Source organism: Macrobrachium nipponense, chromosome 42, assembly GCF_015104395.2.
Source record: "Macrobrachium nipponense isolate FS-2020 chromosome 42, ASM1510439v2, whole genome shotgun sequence".
Classification (NCBI taxonomy): domain Eukaryota; kingdom Metazoa; phylum Arthropoda; class Malacostraca; order Decapoda; family Palaemonidae; genus Macrobrachium; species Macrobrachium nipponense.
Window position 1 is genome coordinate 1511102 of NC_061103.1, and position 25873 is coordinate 1536974.

The 25873-nt window shown below is 36.1% G+C and overlaps 1 pseudogene; it reads right to left on the reverse strand.

The window, feature by feature from the left end:
* LOC135212923 (PDF receptor-like) overlaps nucleotides 1–25873 on the reverse strand; it is a 267896-nt pseudogene that overhangs the window by 155633 nt on the left and 86390 nt on the right.

Consider the following 25873-nt stretch of genomic DNA (forward strand, 5'->3'; position numbering starts at 1 on the left):
AGCATTCCTTTCTCCAGTCAATCTGCTTTTGCAAGCAGAGACGACACACAGATGAAGCCTGTGTAAGCAGATTATTGAGGGTAAAAGGAACAAATGCTGATAGGCAATGATGACGTCGTTCACTTGGCAGGAGATTGCTCTCAGCCAGCTAAGAGTTACGTTACTTGCTGTAAGAGATACGACTTTAGTATTTTCAAATGATATTTTAGTGTTTTATTCTCCACCCGCATGAGAAGAATGTCTGAAAAAAAAAAAAAAAAACAACAGTACAAAATTGAACAATATATTAGTTTCATGTTGGCATTATGTTTAAATAAATATTCCTTATTCAAACTATATGAAAAAAAGGTTTCCCATACAAATTCTATATATATTATTAGCCCTGTATAAGATTCATATAGGATTATTCCATAGATAACATTTTTCACTTCTAGACTTCCTGACTTTAAAATCTCTTTTTATTTTATTTTATTTATTTTTTTATTTATTAGTTTATTTATTTATTTATTTATTTAATTTTTTTTTTCCATTGCATTGGCTACGAATATAAAATCACCTGGGACAGACAATATGTCAGTAGGTTTTTGGATATGTTGAACTTTTAGCTTATTTGTCATTACTAAAGCGTTAAGTTTAAGAGTTCAAATCTTTACGCATATATATTTAGATATTTAATTAACCTTGGGTTACGTTTTTGCTTATTGATTTTATCGTGATTCCTTTTTCATTATAATTTGTAACCCTTCCGACTTCTTACGGAGTGGTATTATATTGACTCCACTTGTATCCATTATTATTTTATTTTTTTTTTTATATTTATTTATTTATATTTTTTTTTATATATATATTTGATAAATTAATGGTTGGCTTGAATATGTGGAAAAAGTGTTCTAGCGGCGTACCGTATAAGGCTACTTGCGGCATCAATTCTATAGATACAAGATATAAATGATAAAGGTATTTAAAACCGCGAGAACCGCTATCAATCCGGTCGGATCCAATATCACGAGTTGTAACTCGTAAGACATTGACACTTCCTATTTAATTATCCGTTATTCTACCAAACCGATGACTCTGGGTGATAAAATATATTATTGGTTTTCTTAATGGAAAGGAATTCACACAACTGTTAAGGAGATTATTATTGATTTACACCACCCGAGTCACAGATTATTATGTGTTGAATTCCATATTTATTGATTTAGCACTATAAATCTTCGTAACGCACTCAATTGCGGTGTTTGTTTTTAGTGCTATTAATTCTATATAACGTGTCAAGGAACTATTAACACTAAGAAGTGTTATTCCTCTGTCAGACTTCGTAATTCTGTTAAATAATTTTCTAGTATATTCTTCAAGGATTGATTTGGCACAGGATAGGCTCCTAAAACTGACAGGTGTCTTAGTGTATCCCTTGTTTTCATGACACATGTTACAATAGTTATGTGCTTTTTTATATCTGTTAAGCATTGTAGGCCAGTAAAATAGTGATTTGGCTTTCTGTGACATACTATGGAACCCTGGATGACGGAATGCAACCAGTTTATGACGATTGGTATTACTACCTGGTCGTAGTCATCTGCTGTGTTCTTCGGGTTTTCCTCGTCACAGACCTACATATAATATTACATTTGATTACATTATTCTGATACACATACTTTAAATGTTTAAATACTTTTGCTTTAGGGTTTCTGCTCAAAAGTGTTTATTGTTTTTGCTTAGCCACTGACCCTGTTTCCGTTTCGAAATGTTTATTGTTTGATGTTATTGCTGCTGACTCTGTTTCCGGGGGTTCGGGGGGAAATGTTTATTGTTTTGGTTATGTCTGTTGACTCTTGCTTTGTTCAGTTGTAACAGTTCTGCGCTCCGACCCAGATATTCAATGCTCGCGATCTCTTGGTAAAAAAAGGATTTTCTTGTTTTAGATACGGTTTTAACAAAATAGGTACGGATGTTTCTATATCTTTTAGTCCAATTAATGGTTCTTTGCTGTATGGTGCGGGATTGCGGGATAATGCGTCAGCTATGATATTTGCTTTCCCAGGTAGATATCTTATCTTGGCTCCAATAACCTGAATGATCATTTGTCACCGAGTTCCTTTTGGACTGTGATTAAAGCCTTTGAAAAACTCGGTAAAGGACTCATGTTCAGTAAGGACTTTATCAGGATAGCCATAGATTATGAACTTAAAATGTACTAGTGAGTTAAAGATACCTAGCCCTTCCTTGCTTATTACTGCATATTTACTTTCAGAGGGCTTTAGTTTACGTGAATAAAAAGCTATAGGGAAGAACTGTTTATCATATTACTGAAGTAGTATCCCTCTTACCCCTTGGTCTGAGGCGTCTGTTGCAATAAAAAAATTCCTTACCTTATTTAATCAGGGATTTTTAAGTTAGGTAAGCTGCATTTTCCGCTTTTAAGATATCGAACGCCTGTTGATGCTTTTTCAGACCATAATAAATCTACGCTCTTCTTCGTAAGATCTGTTAAAGGAGCTGTCATGATGAAGAGTTACATATTTACATACGATTGTAATACCCACTACAGCGCAAAAGTGCTGTATCCCCCTTTTACGTTAATAAGTACCGGAAGTTATGAATAGCCGACACCTTACCACGGACTACTTTAAGACCTTGACTAGACACATAAAACCTAGATAAACATGTTCGGTTTTAAAAAAACTCACATTTAGATATTTTACTCTGAGACTAGCTCTAGTTTATGTGAATGTACTTCTAAGGTATTAGAAAAGATTACAAGATCATCCATATAGGCATGTAGGTTATCCCCTAAAAGTCTCCAAACACTATATTGTAATTTGGGGCGCAACGTAAGCCGGAGGCATACATAAAAATTGATAATGTCCCCTGGGTGTGCTGAAAACGGTGTATGAGGTACAATCACTTAGGTAATGGTATCTGGTAAAAGCATTTAAGTAAGTCCAAGTTGGTGAAAAAAAAAAATTTTATTCTAACCCTAACAGAGATAAAATGTCGTCGTACATCGCCACTGGAAACTATCGGAAGTCGTTTCCTCCTTGTTTAAGCGACAGAATCTACGCAGATACGCCAAGTCCGATCTTTTATGGCATGACGTTTGAGGGAAAAATTATATGGTCTATTTGATTTCCTAATGACTCCTATTACTAACATTTTTCAACTTCGTCACATTTATCTCTATTTTGAAATTTCATTGAGAAATCTATACGAAGGTACGTAAATAGCTTTATGTTGTCCTTACCCCGTATTTTGTGTTAAATACATCCGTTTTTTCTCCCAGAGATCACTCGCTGTGGAGAAACTTCCTGGTATTCAGGTAGAAAATAAAAAAAAATTCTGCTGAATCACCTCTGCTTGAATGACTTTACGGATATTACTTTTAGATAGATTATCAGAGAGATTCATCCACGACTGGTTGGGCGTGATTAAAAATTAGCAACAACCCTAAAAATGCGATATTTATAACTTCCGTATCCACGATATATCTTTTAGAGCTTTGTTCGCGGAAATCGTTTATATTTCAGAGTGTCGGGAAGGATTAAAATTTCATTTCCCAGCAAAGTCGTTTTTACACGCACTAAGACATTCGAGGGTGCATGCTTCTCGAGATTTTGCGTGCAAAGTACGACTGCGGTTGTGGGAGAATTCTGTTGGGTCATTTGAACAATGTTACGTTTATGAGACAAATGTATAGTTCCTTTATATAAGTTATTATTTGATTAACTGTCTCATTTTTGTTCAAACGGATTTTACTATGTTTGAAGGTTTATAGGATTTTCCTTTGATAAACACGCCTTATTTTGCAGGATGTAAGATAACTATTTTGTATACCCCTAGATGAATCTTACAATTACACTAGATACTCAGATCAATGTTTTTATAACTATAGAGGTATCTGTAAGCGCTCGCTTATCCGGACTTCTCATTAGAGAAGTTCGAACAACAGACGGTGAGTCCGTAAATACAGGATATTTACGTGTAGTAAAGGAATAAACAAGATATTCTAATTTTTACGGCGCGTACAGTCGGGCTTAATCCACCAGTATTTATTATAACTTAATGTATTAAAATTAAACGAAAACCTGCTCTGATTACTTTATACGGTCGTGTGTTTCATAGGAAAATCCTTTTTAATTCAAAAGATATTGGTATGAACCAACATCGCTTTTCCCCACTCTGCTAGAGTCGCTTATTGTGTGGAATTTGCTATGCTTTGAACACTTCGGCAGTTTTTTGACTAACCTTGACCGCTTGACTAGGTGACACAGTCACCGAGTTTGCTTGTTTGATTCTGAACGGGCTACTGTTTCTATTTCTTTTTGTAATAATTAGGATCCTTCTCTTTATTACCATCGGCAAACGTATTGTGTGTGTTTTTAGCATTATGTTGCTGGTTACGTATAAAGCAATGATGACGAACTATTAGGAACTGAGCGATTACTAATAAGACAAGTTATCACTACTGCATTCAATATTAACTGTTTGTACTTCATTCTTTGCTAAAATTTGAAATAGTGAGGGATCCTGGTCAGCGCATTTAGCCTAATGAAAGTTTTTTATAGGCATGTTATTCCTTGCAATCCAGCCATATTTTTAAAGTTACGTTGAGTCATTGAGGTTCGATATTTTATATAACTCAAAAAACTCAAGGCTAAAACTGCGATCGGGACTTTGCAAAGGAGCATTTATTGTCATGACCCGAAATAGTGTTACCTCTAATTTATATAGATTTGTACGGGTGTTCCACTTGTTTTTTTGTGTGTTTTTCTAATCACTACGGTGCTTAACGACCCTATCCATGCATCTGTATAAATACAGACGTCCACTGCGTAAACGCTCATTCACTGTTTAATATGATTTGTTACGTAAGGGATTAATATCACCCAAAATGATAAAATTAACATAGTATATGATTATGATATTTCAGTAGAACTTCTGGAAACAGACACTCAAAGATAAAAAAACTCGCAGTAGCGAAATCTCAATGATGTAGATAATTTCTGTAAAAAAGTAAGATTAAGAATGTCTCGTAACTTCAGCCACAGGAATAACGAAATTCGACCTGTAAAGGAACACTCAAAGTTACTCCAAATGAATAAAAAATTGTACTAGCTTGCTTTTGTGGGAAGTCACGGTGTTCCGATAACGACACACGGCCTTGGTCCTCCTTCTATATTTAGCGGACGACCTGGTTTGGCTTCAGTTTCCCCCGTGCGCGTTGTTTCGATGATTCGAGCCCTTGAAAATCCGATGCTGCAGACGCGTTCGGTTTGTTTCTTGCAGTGCCGGAAACGCACTCACTAACGATGTTTTCTTGAATGATTCTAATGAGAGACGAAGCTTCCGTTGCCGTAGGAAAAGGTGGACAACGTCGGTTTTGTTTCTTGAAGTTATTCACTAACGATGATACTAACGCTTGCTTGACGAATCTTGCTGTTTTCTGAAGTCGCTCCCTAACGATGATACTATGTTGCTTGAAGAATCTGCTGCTTCCGTCGTCGTGACTTCTTATGATACATGATTTATTATTCTGGTTTTTTCTTCGTAGGACGTTGTAGAGTTCTTCTGGTCCGCTGGCCACCAATATTAGGGCTCGTGCCTTGTATGATAAGGCGCCCTATGAGGTAATGTTTAGACTAGCGATAAAATTTACGCTAAGTCGGTTGGTATTGCACTTCCATCTTCAATGGAGTGTCTGGGGTTTTTTGTAGATCACTTACGAAGTCGGTATTATCTTTACGACGATGGTGTTAAACTCATGGTTCGGTGAGGTCTTGTAGAAAACACAAGGGATAAAAAATATATATTCTTATGAAGCTTGATCGCTTCTGCCAAATGATGATGGCTAATCCTATTCCTATACATGATAAAGCTTAGGTAAAAGAGGTACAGGTCTTCTAATGACGATCGCTAACTCTCTTCTGCCTGTCTACCATCTCTGTTACAAGTTATGAAGGAACAGACAGTAGTTCGAACATATGAACATACTATCAGATGACATAGTTTCATACGAACACACAATCGAATGAGACACGCTACAGATCACGTAGGCCGTTTGAATAATAGGTCGGGGTAGTTGTCTCAAGCAGGGGAGCTTGGACTAATGTTTATAAACAATTGAATGACTACAGGTGACGGCATGTTATCTTAGCCTACATACTTATTGTATACGTCATCTTAGCGTCTCTAGTCTGATCACATTCCTGCAAGCAATCTGGTTGACCTCTTTAGTTTAGACTTTATATATATGACTAACATTCCATATTTTTATTATGTAAACACTACATATATATATATATATATATATATATATATATATATATATATATATATATATATATATATATATATATAATTATGAAGACAGGAGCAATTGCTCAAGGATAAACATATTGGAGCAGGGAGACGCGTTCTGTCTTTTATCCATTTATTTTACCGCCGACGTTTCGTATCAGCTTGATACATTTCCCAGGCTGAAACGATTACACATCAATTGCGTATAAGTAAAAAGATGCACACAATGTTTACCAACACAAAATTAAAAACTTTTTTAATAAAATAAGAATAAAAACAGAATAAAACTGTTATTCTGTGTTTCTGGTTTTATCCTGTTTTTATTCTTAATTTATTAAAAAGGTTTTTAATTTTGTGTTGGTAAACATTGTGGGTATTTTATACTTATACGCAATTGATGTGTAATAGTTTCAGCCTGGAAAATTAATCAAGCTGATACGAAACGTCGGCGCTAAATAAATGGATAAAAGACAGAACGCGTCTCCCTACTCCAATATGTATGTATATATATGTATATATATAAATAAATATATATATAATATATATATAATATATATATATATATATATATATATATATATATATATGCATTATATATATATATATATATATATATATATATATATATATATATATATATAATATATATATTATATATATATATATCCCCCACAGGCAAGTGACATGAAAATAATTCCATTGAGGGAAATGATTTTGGCGTTCATGTACAAAAACTTTGTACCTTATTGACATAAACCACCATGCCATTGGTACCTGCCTGTTGGTTGGTGACATGGTGTTAGCGGCCACATTTCTAAAAGACTTGTTGAAAGCCGTCAATTTCACTCTCCAAACTCATCCCATCGAGGGGGAGGAAAACATTGGACAGAAATATTCATTTCTATATAAAATCGCATAATTGCAAAATACAGAGAGCGATTCGAGGGGTAATGAGATTTGCTTATTCGTACGAAAAATATGGTCACTTGATTCGGGAGGATTATTCAATTTAATACCCTAACGTAGTATTTATATAAGAGCTTTACCAAGAATAATGCCAGGACGTTTCTAAATCTTTTTTCTTTTTACAGGATAGTCATGTAAACATTTTAGCCAGAGTTATACTTATATAAATATAATAAATGGTGTTGTTTTTTATTTTGAATTCAGCTTATGAAACTGAATTACTAGTTTTCTAAATGAATGATTACATAATTAATTTAAGTACTTAAGATGATTAATGAAAAAATATGGGCAAAATATCTTTCTCGAGGTCGTCTTCACTGATGATAATTATGATATTCTTGCATTTTTAACTTAAAAGAAATTTAATTTCGGTTTTCATGTTGAAGAATATACTATATATATCATACAGTAACAAAGATGCATCTGAGAGAGAGAGAGAGAGAGAGAGAGAGAGAGAGAGAGAGAGAGAGAGAGAGAGAGAGAGAATCACGAAGACCCGAAGGTAATGAAATTTCCAAGTTAGTCAAGAAGGTGAGAAGAACATTAACCAGTAATCAGAGAGAGAGAGAGAGAGAGAGAGAGAGAGAGAGAGAGAGAAAGTTGATACTGTGGCCCAACATCGCATCAACGTTCAGCTGAAACGTCTTCAGCAGTTTAGATAAAAAAAAAAAATAGACAAATAAGTAATAAAAGGACATAACGGAGAACGGGAATTTGTAAACAAAATGTCAGGCAGCAATTCTAAATGCAAATCAGCAACAGACATTCATTGATACGCTCCATCCTGCTTATGCTTATGTTAAAAGTTGATTTACTTCACGAAAATATACAACTCTTGAATCGTTTGCTGAAATAAGTACATACGTAACATAATGTACAGAGATGCAACAAATTTCTGTCTGCTGCTCAAGATTGGGCAAATCATTTGGGGAACTGGAACACAACTTACATTTAAATTCAGATTCACACTGACGACAAAACGGCAGTTGGTCCAAAATCAAATATATATTTTTGCCCCCAATGTTGAATTTTTTGCGAAACTTTGCTGATGACCAAAATAAATAATAAAAAAGAGAAAAATAAAAATGAAGAGAGAGAGAGAGAGAGAGAGAGAGAGAGAGAGAGATGATCATATGTTTCAGAATCTGAACTGTCAACTAAGTTTGATCTCCAGCCTAACAATAAATCCCTAGGATCTGATGAACTGCTCATGAAGATTTCACATCCTCGAATTTTGATGAGGAGATTAACTTCTGCTGGAAAGAGAAAAAAAAAAGGTACAAAAAGCTTAGTGAGTTAGACGGATTTCTTGTCATTTGCTTAGTGAAGAGTACGGACACAAAACTTGTTTAACATATCATTTTTCTATTAATGATATCATGGATTTGAATGCAGTTGGGGTATTGTTTGATATCAACAAGTTTCAGCCGACGCAAGCACTCTCTGACTCTATAGCATCAGATTTATATCTTGCTCATGATTCTGAAACTTTTGTATTTGGGCCCAGATTCTTGCAAAGTATACTTACGAACATTATCCGGCCTTAGAAATTTTGTGGTCTCATCATTAGTTCTAAGAGAAAAAAAATTAATGCTGTACAGAAGAGAGTAGATCAAAGAAGTAGTTTTGCCTGGGCTCTCGAATTAACTAAGAGAGATTCTATTTTTTTTTTTTTTATGCTAGCTCTACTAATTTCCAAGACCTTAATATGAATGAAGAATCACCTGAATTAAAACAGCTGGGATCAACACTGCTAACAATAACACTACTTTGTAATCACGCTTATGTCATGCAGCCGGGGATGTCTTATCTTCGCATATAAACTCAAGAGACTCAACTCAAACGACTATAGCTTTCATTACTGGTGCTTGATTGTTTGTATGGTGTTTTTACATTCCATGTAACCAGTATGGTTATTCAGCAACGCGACCAACGGCTTTACGTGACTTCCGAACCACGTCGAGAGTGAACTTCTATCACCAGACATACACATCTCTCACTCCTCAATGGAATGCTCGTGAATCGAACTCGGGGCCACCGAGGTGACAGGCCAACACCATACCGACCACACCACTGAGGCGCTTTACTGGTCCTTGAGAGGGATCCTTCGGGAACACTGGTCCTAGAGAGGTATCCTTAGGGAACACTGGTCCTTGCAAAGGTGAATATACTGGAAAGGCGATATAAATGGGAAAATGTCCTCTAAAGGGCCAGAGAGCGACGCTATGTTAGTTAGGAGGAGGAGCAGGAAGCTTCATTTAATCAAACGAAAAAGCTCCCAGTTGAGCCAGCAAAAAGAGTTTTGAAAGCGCTTTGGTCACGGTCAGATCAAACAAATGCTAGTCCATATTCCTGACAGCAGCCAGGGGAAAGGGAAAAGAGAAAGGGAGAGAAAGTTTATCCTATCATCTCCCACTAATAGTTGGAGAGAGAGCGAGAGGAAGTTTAACTCCTGATCAATTGGAAGAGATAGGGAGAGAGAGAGTAACAAAAAGAGCCAGGAAATCCAATCGAGATAAAATGTCTTTTCACGTTCATTTTCCCCCATTCACTGCGCTCCCTTTTGATGACACGAAAGAAATTAATCGTTGTGAACGGGTGCCTCATCGAATTGGAGTAAAAGATTCCCTAGGTAAGAGGGTGTACCCGTTTTAAAATGGATTAATATCATTAAGCAGTCAACGCTACGTGTTTTGGAGAAAAATGGGTTTGAAATCCTCGATCCCGTTAACTATAATGGCATTGAAGTTAGTACCGTTTTCCGAGAAATCCATTTCCTTGTTTGAAACTCAAGCCCCGAATTCAGTAAATAAATAAATGAGTAAACAAACAAACAAAATAAATAAATTATATATATATATATATATATATATATATATATATATATATATATAATAAAAATAATCACAAATGTCCCTTGATATCAAATTCATTTCAAACTCTGGAGAAACGACCCCGATAGATTTCTAAACAGATTTGATTGCCGAAAGTTTAAGTCTTTGCTTCCTTTGTGTCCAAACCAGAGGTAAAGAGAATCAATAGTAAGAGGTGTTTATGGTCATTTATGTATATATATAATATATATACATACATATATATATATTATATATATAGATATATATATATATAGATATTATATATATATATATATACAATATATATATATATATATATATATATATATATATATATATATATGTATTATATATATATATATATATATATATATATATATATATATATATATATATATATATATATATTGTAATGTAATTATATATTTGATATAAATTTTTATATTGTAGTTATGCTTTTGACTTCACCACATTAGAGTAAACTTTCTGTTTGTTTTTGTCCAGTTTATTTATATATGTCGTTTGAAGGTTGGACTTGGGGTTTTTACCTCCCCCCTCAAGGGTAGTTATAGTTTTAATTGGTAATTAACCCTTGTAAATGTTTTTTCTTTTTCATGGTGACGGTGTTTCGACTGTTTGTGACCCGTTTTGTTTTTCATCTCCGCTTCTGATATGGGAACTTGCGGAGGGATGAAGAGTTAGTTAACGGCTCCCTGTAGAGAGGTTACCAGCTCCTATATTTTTCCTGACGGCTTGTGGTAAATTACTCGGATGTTCTGAAGACGTCCTCGACTTTGTGAAACTATTGGCATCTTGGAGGTGTTCCTTTTCATCCCCCTACGAACAGTACTTTTTGTGGACGTCTCTGCGGTCTGTGTAAAGAATCGTGTGACGCTCTTCTTTACAAGACTATACTTCGGGGTTGTGATGCCCTTACTTGCTTGACGTACTTTTGGAGGCGAACCTCGCCCGTCATTTGCCCTTGCCCTCAGTTAGCTGAACCTCTGGAGTCGTAAAGAGGCCTCCTGGGTCGAAGAAGAGGGTAAGATCCCAGACCCTGTGTGTATTTACCATAAATATTCTCTCTTATAGACGACCCTGAGTTGGGTGTTTCATCCTTAGTGACACTACTGGGAGTTAACCGTTGAAGACGAGACTTCGCGCTAATATTAAAGAGACGACTTACTATGAACCTATTGGATTAGTGGTAGTGATAGTTAATTTTTTCTTAACTACAAGGATAAATTACATGTTTCCATAAATCCTAAATGTACGCTTTTTCGAATGTTGGGTTTAATTAGGTTTAAGGCTATTTCTTTTTCTTACTTTGTTTCTTACTATCATAACCGAACCAGTGCATCTGCGGTTTTCTATCTCCCCCCCTAGTAACCTTTTTTCTTTTACTTTAGTATGATAGTTAGCTAGGCGAATGTATTTTTTTTGGAATTTTTTGTAATTGTGAGTTGGTTTTTCTCTTTCTTCCCTTAAACGTACAAAGCTTTTCAAGGGATTTCTTTGGTAATGATAAGACCTGTTTTTGTTGTAATAAATAAATTAAAAGTTATTATGTTTAGTTCTCTGTAGCCTTCTCTTTGAGGAAATACTTTTGATTGTTGATGTTCTGGTTATGAGTCCTACTCATTACCATAGTGGTAAGGACTTTAAGAAGTGGATTACAGAAACCTATCTGAACTCATTACCCATCTCTAAGAGTTCCATAACAATATATATATATATATATATAATTATCTATATAAGTACATATTACTATATTTATATATATATATAATAGATAGTAATATATATATTATGCATACACTACATCAAACTAACTTATATATTAAGAGAGATAATAAAGGATATTAATGGGATTAATATTGTTTTGGTGTGTATATGTATATGTGATATAGTTATATATTTAATATATAATATATATATAGATATATATATATATATATATATATAAATATATATACATATATATATATTTATTTGTATAATATATTTAGTTTATATTATAATTATAGATATATATATATATATATATAATATATTATAATATAAAATGTAAAATTATGAAGGAAATTAAATAGCAACGATTCTCAACTGTTCATGTAATACGAAACTGAGTCTATGTGTTCGGCCTTAGAAGAACGCAGGATATATATGCCCCACGCGTCACCATACCTGGCCAATCTGATCCACACACACCCTGAGCATCACTGTTCGGATTCAGCCCTATAATTTACACATACTAAGATTGGAATAAGTAGACATTCAGACCGATAAAATAACACCTTTAAATAACAACTTACCAAGTTAACTTACCTCATTTCGGCAAAGTATAAACGTCTGGTGATGTGAATACTTTTTTTTTTTTTTTTTTTTTTTTTTACGGAAAAACTATTTACTTGCAAATTCTGCCAGGTATTCAATTATATATGATTAAATACCTGTCACCGTCTTCGCTGTGGTCTACGTATAGCGTTTTTATTAAGGAGCTGACCCCCTGAACCCTTCTCGCCTATAGGTGACGTTTATTCAATTAAAGTCTTTATAATTACCATAGAACATTCAAGTGACGTTTTTTGCAATCTAGAATTACCTTTGCAATATTTCGAAGCCCCATTCGTCTATTTCTGTAAATATTTAACAGAGGTGTTTTACTAGGATATCACGGATGGACTGAGAGAATGAGATGAGAGGAGAAGAGAGCTTTAAATAGATCATCATGTTTTTCAAATTAAATGGGAAATATGTTTGAACGATGACGCATATTTGAACAATAACGTATACGTTTGAACGGTCACGTACTTTTGAATGATGACGTATGTTTGAGTGATGACGCACTTTTGAACGATGACGTATATTTGAACAATAACGTTCCTTTGAAAAATGAGGTACCTTTGGACGAAGGCTTTGAACAATAACGTTCCTTTGAAGGATAACGTATTTTTCACCGAATACATAATCCCGTTATTCCAAAACACTATTTAGCATCAGAGGACTACTATGGTAAAAAGAAAAAGTTTCGCGCTAACCTAAGGACTAGGGTCAAAGAGATTCTGTCTTCCTCTCTGATGACTCAAACTCTCTCTCTCTCTCTCTACTCTCCTCTCTCTCTCACTATCGTCTCATCAATAGTTATCTTGTAATATAGTTTATGTTTAAATTCCCTTTCTCTCTCTATAATGTATACACGTACACCAATTATATATATATATATAATATATATATATATATATTATATATATTATATATATATGTGGTGTGGTGTGTGTGTGTGTATTTCTGGTGCGTGTGAGGTTGCGTGTGTGTGGTTGTGGTGTATGCATGTATGTTATATAAGCGTAAACACACACACATACAAACACATACACGCACACCTTAAACAAGTACATCCATCAGTAAAACTCACCAAAGTACTAACATATCTACAACACATTAGCAGTTTACGGGTTAGCACAAACGAATAAAAAATCCCGAGTATATCCAGAAGCTATTAAAAAAAACTAAGACTAATCAAAGATCTGTGTCTTTTTTCAAACCAAAACTCAGCATTCAATAACTATTGGTACATATTCATCTTAAGCACTTCCCACCCAAAGCATACCTTTACTTGCTAGAATCTGAATTCATCTCCTTAAAAACTCCACCAACATCTTAGCGAAAAATGTTTGATAAGAAAAGGCAAGGTCGCTTAATATCATATAGTATATCAAAAAAAGTTAAAAAAGAATTTAAAGATTACTTGAATTATTGAAAGCTGTTATTCCTGAATTTACTAATGAAATTCACCGAAAGTCGCGATTACTCAATCCAGAATTTCATAGAAAAAAAAAAAAAAAAAAAAAAAAAAAAAAAAAAAAAAAACAAAAAAAAAAAAAACAATTACATTTTTTTGGGTCACCTTAGTTATTGTGAGGATAGACTGAGGGACACCAAAACCGACAAAACTACATCATTTAAGGACCTGTATCTCCCCTTGACGGAAAAATGCCAGCGTCACCTTGTGGACATTTTCCTAACATCGGAAGTCACCCTCGGCGAGGCCCAGAGTGCCATTGCATGGCCTTACCTTCCTTGATCTAGACAAGCCATGAAGTTGGGGAGCTGGACACGAATCAGGATACTTCGGGCAAGGCCAACAGGAGAAACCACTTCCCTCGGCTGTAAAGACCTCCTGCAGTCAAATTGCTTGAGAGACCCTGACATCCATCCACACGCACTAGTTTTATATTTTTCTGTTTTTTCTTTGGTTAATCAACTCGATGACACTGCTTCGTGGTAATCTTTGCTCTTTTTATGATTAACTTTAATATTTCATTATTAAAGACTTACGTAATGCGTTCTCAACTTTTTTATCAAATTTTTGTTTTTTTTATTATTATTGTTATTTGACCTTTTAATTTTTCAACTCAATGACACTTTGCAGCCTTGGTAAAAGGACTAACATAATCACGCCGTCATAATCTTTGCTCTTTTTATGATTAACTTTAATATTTCATTATTAAAGACTTACGTAATGCGTTCTCATTTTTTATCAATTTTTTTATCATTATTGTTATTGGCTTTTATCAACTCGATGACACTTTGCTTCGTGGTAAAAGAACTAAACATATTCCCGCCGTCATAATTTTTTCTCTATTTATGATTAACTTTAATATTTCTTTATCAAGGACTTACGTAATGGGTTCTCACTTTTTATTAACTTTCGTTTTCATTACTTATTGTCATTAGGCTTTTTTGTTATATCTGATGACTTAAGCAAGAGCAATTACAGTAAGGGTGACGTAATTAAATCTAAATTGCTATGAATTAGAACTAGCTTCAGGGTTCTCCTATACATTATCCCTTCGTTCCAAAAAACCAAAAAGTTTCCTTTTTGAGTTTTGAAAACTGGCTTTTCCAGGACGTTTGTGGAAACCTTGACAAAAATGTTGACACCATCAAAAAAATTTTTTTAAATACAGTTTTTGAATTTGAATAACCTTGAAAGAATATTTGCAAATACCAAACACGAACGAACCCAATGAACACTTTATAAAAAGCCACCCTTTTAACCGAAACTCCAATTTAATCTTCTTCGCTCAATGAACCATGACGAAATCGAACTTCTCCAAAGTTCCAGAGGACCTTTATACCTCACACCGTTGGAGACTGGAACAGCATCCCGGAGGATGTCGCGTGCAGTTGGAACTTCAGAAGGTCATGCGAAAATGCCAATGCCAATTATTGCCCTAGATAATAAAATTTTCTTTTGTTGCATTTTAATTACATTTTTATCTAGTTATATAATTTGTTTTTTTTTATAAGTCGCATTTCTTCATGCGGTATTTCCCTTTACTTCCATATTTCTGTTTATAAGCTTGAATTTCAAAGTCAATGGCTGACTGGGCCATGTTCCATATGAATAAATAAAGGTTTTCATCTTCTGCAATAATAATAATAATAATAATAATAATAATAATAATAATAATAAAATATAATAATAAGTGAATGAATAACTAATAACTAATAAAATAATAATAAGTAATCATGAATAATAATAAATACAAACACCATCCCCCAACCAACAGCAAAGGCGCAGAAGGAAGTTGTAAGGGGCACAAAAGGACCAAGCCTCCGGATAGACAAAATGGTGATGAAGAACGTCAGGAAGAAGGAAAACCAACCTAAGCATGGCATTGGACTTAGACTATAAGAAAGGCCTTCGACATGATACCACCACACCATGGCGAATAGAATGGCCTGAAAAATATTATTGGGGCAGAGGAAAACAAAATCACCATCAGCTTCCTTCCCAAAAATACAAATTGCGCAACTGGAATACAATACTATACGAAGCGCTGGAATACAAGACTAGCAGAGGTTAATATTAATATCAGGAGTACTGGGATCTTCCAGGGCGACTCACTGTCCCCAACTACTCTTCGGGGGGGGGGGTAGTAGCCATGATTCCCATGACCAAAAGTACTACAGAAGATGGATTGCCGGGTAACAAACTCAAGAAAAGAGGCAACAAAAAGAATTAACCATCTTGATGTTCACGGACGGACATCAAGCTGGTATGCGGTAAGGAGCATTCAGGAAAAGGAAATACCCGAATACCAAATACAGACTGTTAAGGGATTGTATATGGGGACATCAAGGATAGATGTTTGGAATAGACAAAATGCGCCTTATGTCAACAAACTTCAAAAGGAAAAGGCAAAAATAACGAGAACTGAAGGATTACCAGGATGGGATCAACATCAAACACATAGGATGGAGACCAATCAGGATCAAAAATACCACCTTGGGAATAATGGAAGGACGTGGGGATTATAAAACACCAAGAAGGATTGCAAGGACACGATCAGGAAGAAATATATATGCAGAGACTCAAGGCGATACTCAAGTCAAAACTCAACGCTGGAAATATAATAAAAGCCATAAACACATGGGCAGTGCCAGTAATCAGATACAGCGCAGGAATAGTGGAATGGACGAAGGCAGAACTCAGCAGCATAGATCAGAAAACCAGGAAACATATGACAATACACAAAGCACTACACCCAAGAGCAAATACGGACAGACTAGACATAACACGAAAGAAAGGAGGAGAGAGACTACTAAGTATAGAGGACTGCGTCAACATCGAAACAGAGCACTGGGGCAATATCTGAAAACCAGTGAAGACGAGTGGCTAAAGAGTGCATGGGAAGAAGGACTAATAAAAAGTAGACGAAGACCCAGAAATATACAGAGACAAGAGATGCACGACAGAACAGAGGACTGGCACAGCAAACCAATGCACGGACATGAGACAGACTAAAGAACTAGCCACGATGACACATGGCAATGGCTACAGAGGGGAGAGCTAAAGAAGGAAACTGAAGGAATGATACAGCGGCACAAAGATCAGGCCCTAAGAACCAGATATGTTCAAAGAACGATAGACGGAAATAACATCTCTCCCATATGTAGGAAGTGCAATACGAAAATGAAACCATAAACCACATAGCAAGCGAATGCCCGGCACTTGCACAGAACCAGTACAAAAAGATGCATGATTCAGTGGGCAAAAGCCCTCCACTGGAGCCTGTGCAAGAAACATCAGCTACCTTGCAGTAATAAGTGGTACGAGCACCAACCTGAAGGAGTTGATAGAAAACGATCAGGCAAAGATCCTCTGGGACTATGGTATCAGACGGATAGGGTGATACGTGCAAATAGACCAGACGTGACGCTGATTGACAAGTCAAGAAGAAAGTATCACTCATTGATGTCGCAATACCATGGGACACCAGAGTTGAAGAGAAAGAGAGGGAAAAAATGGATAAGTATCAAGATCTGAAATAGAAATAAGAAGGATATGGGATATGCCAGTGGAAATCGTACCCATAATCATAGGAGCACTAGGCACGATCCCAAGATCCCTGAAAAGGAATCTAGAAAAAACTAGAGGCTGAAGTAGCTCCAGGACTCATGCAGAAGAGTGTGATCCTAGAAACGGCACACATAGTAAGGAGAGTGATGACTCCTAAGGAGGCAGGATGCAACCCGGAACCCCACACTATAAATACCACCCAGTCGAATTGGAGGACTGTGATAGAGCAAAAAAAAAAAAAAAAAAAAAAAAAAAAAAACAATAATAATAATAATAATAATAATCACAAGATCAGGCCCTAAGAACCAGATATGTCCAAAGAACGATAGATGAAATAACATCTCTCCCATATGTAGGAAGTGCAATACGAAAAATGAAACCTAAACTACATAGCAAGCGAATGTCTGGCACTTGCACAGAACCAGTACAAAAAGAGGCATGATTCAGTAGCAAAAGCCCTCCACTGGAGCCTGTGCAAGAAACACCAGCTACCTTGCAGTAATAAGTGGTACGAACACCAACCTGAAGGAGTGATAGAAAACGATCTGGCAAAGATCCTCTCGGACTATGGCATCAGAACAAATAGGGTGATACGTGCAAATAGACCAGGACGTGACGTTGATTGACAAAATCAAGAAGAAGAGTATCACTCATTGATGTCGCAATACCATGGGACACCAGAGTTGAAGAGAGAGAAAGGGAAAAAATGGATATGTATCAAGACCTGAAAATAGAACTAAGAAGGATATGGGATATGCCAGTGGAAATTGTATCCATAATCATAGGAACACTAGGCACGATCCCAAGATCCTGAAAAGGATCTGGAAAAACTAGCGGCCGAAGTAGCTCCAGGACTCATGCAGAAGAGTGTGATCCTAGAAACGGCGCACATAGTAAGGAAAGTGATGGACTTCTAAGGAGGCAGGATGCAACCCGGAGCCCACACTATAAATACCACCCAGTCGAATAAGAGGACTGTGATAGAGCAAATAATAATAATAATAATAATAATAATAATAATAATAATAATAACAATAATAATATCATATGCAAAACCATCTGATGAAAAACCAGTAATATTTTATTTCAAAAGGAATAATACTAATACTATTTGAAATATCATACCATAGTGGTTTCTTTCCGCTCTGAAACAGGCCTATTTACCCCTGCTATGCATTCCACAGTTTTTATTGCCGGAGACTTATGCCAGTAATGAGATCGCTGCAAATGGCAGCTTGTAATTAGTCTGTTGAGCCATTTTAGTGAACACTCATTTCATTATTTTTGTATAATACACCACAAATTTCACGTATGGGTATTGAATGGCTATTATAAAAACAATTTCAATGTATTAACTTGAGCAATTATTTTTGAAATTCATTTTAGCAATTGAATATATTCTGAAATGATAGTCTGACGTTGCAGCGTATATTCATTTGCTAGTCGAGGCAATGACGTTCAGCTATTTGAGAATTTTATTGACTGAGGATTTACATTATCAAAAGCTTCATTTATAATTAAAATGGTTATTTAAACATTATTATTATTTTTTTCTATCTCTCTCTCTCTCTCTCTCTTTTTTTTTTTTTTTTTTTTTTTAATTCGACTGGGTGATATTTATAGTGTGGGGTTCCGGGTTACATCCTGCCTCCTTAGGAGTCCATTACTTTTCTTACTATGTGCGCCGTTTCTAGGATCACACTCTTCTGCATGAGTCCTTGAGCTACTCCAGCCTCTAGTTTTTTTTTTCTAGATTCCTTTTTCACTGACATATCCCATATCCTTCTTATTTCTATTTTCAGATCTTGATACATATCCATTTTTTCCCTCTCTTTCTCTTCAACTCTGGTGTCCCATGGTATTGCGACATCAATGAGTGATACTTTCTTCTTGACTTTGTCAATCAACGTCACGTCTGGTTTATTTGCACGTATTAACCCTATCTGTTCTGATACCATAGTCCCCAAAGGATCTTTGTATGACCGTTTTCTATCACTCCATCAGGTTGGTGTTCGTACCACTTATTACTGCAAAGTAGCTGATTTTCTTGCACAGGCTCCAGTGGAGGCTATTGCCACTAAATCATGCATCTTTTTGTACTGTTCTGTGCAAGTGCCGGGCATTCGCTTGCTATGTGGTTTATGGTTTCATGTTTCGTATTGCACTTCCTTCATATGTGAGAGATGTTATTTCCGTCTATCGTCTTTGAACATATCTGGTTCTTAGGGCCTGATCTTGTGCGCTGTTATCATTCCTTCAGTTTCCTTCTTTAGCTCTCTCCCTCTGTAGCCATTACCATGTGTCATCGCTGGCGAGTTCTTTAGTCTGTCTCATGTATTGTCCGTGCATTGGTTTGTTGTGCCAGTCCTCTGTTCTGTTTATCATCTCCTGTCTCTGTATATTCTGGGTCTTCGTCTACTTTTATTAGTCCTTCTTCCCATGCACTTTATTTTACTCTCGTCTTACACTGGTTTTCAGATATTGCCCCAATGCTCTGTTCACGATGTTGACGCAGTCCTCTATACTTAGTAGTCGTCTCCCTCCTTCCTTTCGTGTTATGTATAGACTGTCCGTATTTGCTCTTGGGTGTAGTGCTTTGTGTATTGTCATATGTTTCCTGGTTTTCTGATCTATGCTGCGGAGTTCTGCCTTCGTCCAATCCACTATTCCTGTGCTGTATCTGATTACTGGCACTGCCCATGTGTTTATGGCTTTATCATATTTGCCGGCGTTGAGTTTTGACTTGAGTATCGCCTTGAGTCTCTGCATATATTCTTTCCTGATCGTGTCCTTCATCTCTTGGTGTTTTATATCCCCTCCTTCCATTATTCCCAGGTATTTGTATCCAGTCTCATCTATGTGTTGATGTTGCTCCCAATCTGGTAGCTTGATCCCTTCAGTTCTCGTTACTGCTTTTTTGTGTATGTTGACTAAGGCGCATTTTCTATCCCAAACTCCATCCTGATGTCCCCAGAGACAATCCTTACAGTCTGGATTAGGGTATCTATTTCCTTGATGCTCTTACCATACAGCTTGATGTCGTCCATGAACATCAGATGGTTGATTCTTCTGCTGCCTTTTCTTGAGTTGGTACCCGGCATCCATCTTCTATAGTACTTTTGTCATGGGAATCATGGCTACTACAAAGAGTAGTGGGGACAGTGAGTCTCCCTGGAAGATCCCTTTTCTGATATTAACCTCTTCTAGTCTTATTCCAGAGCTTGTAAGTATTGTATTCCAGTTGCGCGTTGTATTTTTGATGAGGCTGATGTGTTTTCCTCTGCCCCATATATTTTCAGGCATTCTATTAGCCATGTGTGTGGTATCATGTCGAAGGCTTTCTTATAGCCTATCCATGCCATGCTTAGGTTGGTTTTCCTTCTCCTACTGTTCCTCATTACCATTTTGTCTATTATTAGATGGTCTTTTGTGCCCCTACACTTCCTTCTGCAGCCTTTCTGTTGTTGGGGGATGGTGTTTGTCTCCTCTAGGTAGTTGTATAGCCTTTCACTGATGATACCTGTCAGTAACTTCCACATTATTGGTAGGCAGGTGATAGACAAGTAGTTACTGGCTATATTTCCCTTACTCTTGTCTTTTGTACTAAGGATGTTCTTCCTGTGTCAACCATTTGGGGTGCATTGTGTTTTGAGATACATTGCTGGAGTTGTTATGCTATTCTTGAGTGTAGGGCCTTGAAGTTTTTGAGCCAGTATCCATGGACTTCATCGGGACCTGGGGCTTTCCAGTTTGGCATTTTCTTTTTGTTGGTGTCTGACTGTGTCTGTCGTGATCTCTGTGAATCTTTGTTTTATTCTCCCTGTTTCTTCTTCCTTGACTTCCTGGAGCCATGTTTGCATGTTTGTTGTGTGATACCGGATTACTCCAGATGTTTTCCCAGAGTCTCTTACTTAGTTCTACTTCAGGAATTTCTTGGTGGTTGTCTGCCCCTCTTAGTTGGCTGTATAGTCTTTTCTGGTTGGTTTCGAATAGTTTGTTCTGTTGGTATCCCTTATTCCTGTTCATGTACCGTTGGATCTTATGTGCTTTGGCCTTAAGCCTCTGTTTCACATCTTCTATTGTGTTGTTTTAGTCCCCTCTCTTGTACTTTGTATTTCTCGTTCAATTCCTCCCTTGTTTTCTTGCTTTTTATTTTAGCCTTTTTTCTGCCATCTCTTTCAGTTTACTCAAGTCAGATCTCATCACCAAATTTGCTTTTTTCCAGGCGCCTTTTCCAAGGAGGTTGCTGTTTTGGTTTTTTCTGTGGCGTTGGTTGTACTGGTGGTGTTAGTGTTCGAATCCCCACCCCTCAGTTCTGCTACTAATCTTGCTCCTGCACATGCCAAGTTATTTGTTTCTGTGATATTGGTGGTGTGTATTATGCCCATTATTTCATTGACCTCACTTGTTTGTTTTCTCCCTTAATTTCTTGGTGTTATTATTATTAGTATTATATTATTATTATTATTATTATTATTATTATTATTATTATTATTGGCCAACGTTCCTTTCGGTATCATCCGAGCATGATCACGGCAGTGGATCGGGCGAGACTGTAGGTGCTGTCAGGATCTACTCAATATATAGTGGCAGGTCAGCAGGGGATCAACCGCTAGCTGAGTTTTCATTGGTTTGGTGGCGCAATGCGTTCCTGCTATTGGTTGGAGGAAGTTTCCTTGAAGACACTTCTTGTCGTTGAGGGTCGCGCTGTTGCAGCCTGCAGTTTGCTCCGACCCACTGCCGTGATCATGCTCGGATGATACCGAGAGAAACGGCCACTAATTCGTCATATTTTGACCTATTATTATTATTATTATTATTATTATTATTATTATTATTATTATTCAGTTGATGAAATCTATTCACATGGAAAAAGCCCACAGAAGCGATTGACTTGAAATTCAAGCTTCCAAAGAATATGGAAGTAAAATGAAATACGGTAAGAAAAGATCCCACTTATCGGTAAAGAAAAAAAAATAATAAAGAGATTTAAAAAAGCATTAAAAGGCAAGAAGAATAGTATTAGGGTTGTAATGCATTACCTTTTCACTTGAACTTCAGACGTTCCATTTTCACGATATCATCTGGGAGGACATATTTCATTATTATGAATAATTAAAACAACAAGATAATCTTCGCAACATTTAAAATGAGACGTACAACAATAATCTTGTCAGCAATTAGAGAAGTGGTTTTAACAATAGTCTCGTCGATAATTAAAATAACTATTCCAACTGGAACATCATAGTAGTCACTGGAATAGTTATTTCCACTAGAATCTTGTTAGCAATTTGAATAGTTATTCCCACTAGAATCTTGTTAGTAATTTGAATAGTAATTCCAACACTATTGCCACCAGGAGTTGAAAGAGTTACTATAATAGGAAAGCCACTCTAATAATTATAGTTTCACTATAAAAAAAATTCAATAAGCAACTCGAATAACAATTCCATTCAGACCTTTACAACAGATATTGAAATAGTCGTTTCGACAAAACCATGTAAATCACTTGAAACTATTTCAGTAACAATTTATACAGCAATTTTAAAATCCGTTCCGACAAGAAGTGCAGTTAATTACTGTGAGTTATTAAAACAATAACTCACGCTGTTAATGGGAGAAAATAAAAGCACCAACCTCTGGACCAAAATAACGAAAATGTTTTCGAAATAATGGACGCCAAGACATTGAAGGTTTCAAGAAAAACGATAATGGCTCCCCAAAGATGATGATGCTCTTGGGAAAACAGGCAATGACGGGTTTCTTTGATGGGAACTGATGATGATGGAATGATGATATAGTCGTATGGTATTAATACTTGTTTGTTTGTATGGTGTTTTTACGTTGCATGGAACCAGTGGTTATTCAGCAACGGGACCAACGGCTTTACGTGACTTCCGAACCACGTCGAGAGTGAACTTCTATCCCCAGAAATACACATCTCTCACTCCTCAATGGAATGGCCGAGAATCGAACTCGCGACCACCGAGGTGGGACGCCAACACCATACCAACCACGCCACTGAGGTGCTGGTATTAATGCTGGCCGGATGACAGGCAGGGAAAATATTAATGCTTATGTTAAACGATAAATATTAACAATACATCAGTGAAGAAATATACGCATAAAAATAAAAATAGAAAATCTCTCGAAAAATTACAATTATCCATTGCACAATAAAGAGGCTTAAAATTAATTGGATTATCCGAGCTAGACTCATGATTTAAAAAGAGAATATAATAGAAGTACTGAAATACTGAAGAATGTCAATAACGTATGGTAGAACATTACAAGACTTTTGCCCATAAGAAAAAAAACTAAAGTAAAAAAAATGCTGCCAAGAATAGGCGCAATCGAGTTTTCTACACAGTGTATAATGCTGTATGAAACTCTCATCCGTGGCCCAGGAATCTTTCAGGCACAGTCCGTCCGGTGGTAGCCTGTGTTGTTGGCACCTGTAGCGGTCCTTGACGCACGATCATGGCTAACTTGAACCTTAAACAAAATAAAAACTACTGATGCTAGGGGACTGGAATTCAGTATGTTTGATGATTGGAGGGTGGATGATCAACATGCAAATTTACAGCCCTTTAGCCTTAGTAGTTTTTAAGATAAAGTGTGGACGGACGAACAAAGCCATCTCAGTAGTTTCCTTTCACTAACACCGAGTGGTAAATATTTTAAGTTTACTGCCGTGTTTCACTCTGTAAACTGGCGTCACAACTCTTAAGGTCCCGTGTGCTCTGATCCAATTTATGTAACTAAAATCCATTTAATGAAGAGAATGAAATAATGAAGTAAAAGAAAAGATTCGTCACTTAAATTTCAGATTTAATGCTGTATGATATACAATGAAAAACAAATGTGCATTTGTATGTAAAGGCCCGTTTACACGGGGATAGTTCACTGGCGCCAGTAACTAGCGGCAAGTAAACTTTCCAGGATAGTAAGCGTTTGCACGAGGACAGTGTTTTGGGTAGAAGTTGCCGCCAGTAGCGAGCAAGATGTCTTCTGACATAGATGAAGCAATTGATGCTGCTTATGTCATTCTCGCTAGAGAAGTACAGTTGCTCATCAAAAAAAAAAAAAAAAACAAAAAAAAAAAAAAAAAAAAAAAAAAGGAAGAAGCCCAAAATGTGGGCGAGAAAAGGGATTCAAAGGAGGGATATATTAGGAGGCTGTAGTACTTTAGTTCGTGAATGAGCAAACGAAGATCCTTCAGAATATAGGAAGCATATGAGGAATGCATTACCAGCCAGATTAAAACTTGAAATAACATTACAGGTCTTGGCATCTGGGGACAGCCTTGCATCACTCTACTATTAAATGACTGATCAGAACACTGATCATTTCACTCCAAGCTATTTGTTGCTTCATATGTGTATTTTATAGAGTATGATTTTTAAACTCGCACAAAAAAAAGAAAGAAACTTAACAAATTTGTTGATGAGGCTCGGCTTATTGTTACATCCCGTAAGAATGAATCGGCTCTCTTAAACCAAGACAGTCGAGGATGATAAATATCCTCTACTCCTGCTCCACTTTTCTTAGATTTTTCCACATTTATTAACTCTTGCCTATAAACACACTTCAGAGCTTTGATTTACTTTCTTAAAAAATCAAGGTTGGGAATGTTTACTTCCAATTCAATCAGAGCATCTCTTATTTCTTGAAGAGCTACATCCCGCTTATTGCGATTCATGTAATCGTTACGTCTAATGTTCCACAAACATACAAATTCCTCGTATTTATCCAAAAACTTCATTATATCCTCGGTATTCCACTTCTCGGACATGATGATCCTTCTGAAAGCAAGTGACAACTGGGAAAGTTTGCTTTTGCACGAGGATAGTTACTGGCGCCAGTAGCTCAAGTGTCCGGATAGTGGCCAGTAAAGTAGCCGGGATTTCAACTCTACTCGCCACTATCCTGGACAGTAAACTCTCCAGGACAGTTTACTAACTTTGCCTTTTCACGGGGATAGTTTGCTGACGCCAGTAAACTATCCCCGTGTAAACGGGCCTTAATCAAGTGTATGTCAAGCATAAAAAAATCATAATTACTTTAAATACATATAATGGAAGTGATGGGAAATTAAATGAAAATGACATTAAATAATAGGAGAGGAAGGGAAAATGTAATGAAAATTATGTACAAATTCAAAAAGTAATATGTGTCAAACTGTGAAACGTACAAAAATAATAATAATAATAATAAAAAGGATTGAAGAAATGCTCTAAAATAGGCCACTGGAATATTCTAGAGCATTTCTTCAATATTTTTTTTTATTATCATTTTCGTACTTTCTACAATTTGACGCATTTTACGTTTTGAATATTTACATATATTTTTTACACGTGGAACGCACAAAAATAATAACAAA